We start from the raw sequence: 1,185 nt of genomic DNA, 5'->3' as shown, positions 1-1,185 counted from the left end.
ACTATAGCCTTGGGCTGACCAAAGCCTTGTGAGTGGATTTGGTAGACGAAAACTGAAAGAAGCCCGTCGTATATATGTATATGTATATATATATATGTGTGTTTGTGTGTCTGTGTTTGTCCCCCCACCATCGCTTGACAACTGATGCTTGTGTGTTTACGTCCCTGTAACTTAGTGGTTCGGCAAAAGAGACCAATAGAATAAGTACTAGGCTTACAAAAAATAAGTTCAGGGGTCGATTTGCTCGACTAAAGGCGGTGCTCCAGCATGGCCGCAGTCAAATGACTGAAACAAGTAAAAGAGTAAAGAGTAAAGAGAGATATGCATTCTATAACATGTTATAGTCAGAAGATTTTTTTAATTATTTTTTGAAAGTTCATCACATGTGTCCCTTAAAACCTATATCATCTTACTGCTAAGACTTATTTCATAGATTCACCATTTCTATAATATAGAAATTCTCTCTTCGGCTTTGAAGTAATCTTTTGATACAGACTTTTCTTTATGCACAAAATATTCTGAGTTGTTCACTAAGGCTTCAGTAAAAGACAAAATAATAAAATGTCAAAAGAAAAAAAAAATAAATAAAATAAATAAAATTTATGATCAGAGAATGTCACATGATCACAACAGTCATCCTATCAAATCAAGTTTCTAAAAATATTCACAAATATTTCTTGGCTTAAACAAAATCTTTTGAAAAGGTAAATCAGTTTCTCTTGATATATTTAATAATATTTGTATATATAATAATGTAAACATTATATGATGGTGATGGTGATGATGATAAACAACAGCAATGTTCAAGCAAGGAGAAGATGACAAGCAAGGAGAAGACGAAGCAATAAACAAGCAAGATTAACAATTACATTAGAAACAATAATAGGAGTTGTGACAATGATGATTATAAAGAAAAGAATAGAAAATAAACCATAGACGAAAGTATGTGTGTGTGTGTGTGTGTGTGTGTGTGTACTTGCATCTTTCTATAATTATATGTCAGGAGAGGTATATGTTTGTACTTCACTTTTCCCAGCTTCTTGCATTTGCCTAATACAATCTATGTCACAGTCTCTTAATTAAATTAATCAATCTACCTATTTGCTAGTCAATTAATCAATTAATATATCTACCTAAATGACTGAAAATATGCATAATTATATGTGTGTGTGTATGTGTGTGTGT

Source organism: Octopus bimaculoides, chromosome 4 (assembly GCF_001194135.2).
Source record: "Octopus bimaculoides isolate UCB-OBI-ISO-001 chromosome 4, ASM119413v2, whole genome shotgun sequence".
NCBI lineage: Eukaryota > Metazoa > Mollusca > Cephalopoda > Octopoda > Octopodidae > Octopus > Octopus bimaculoides.
Note: the sequence above shows the minus strand (reverse complement) of the source record.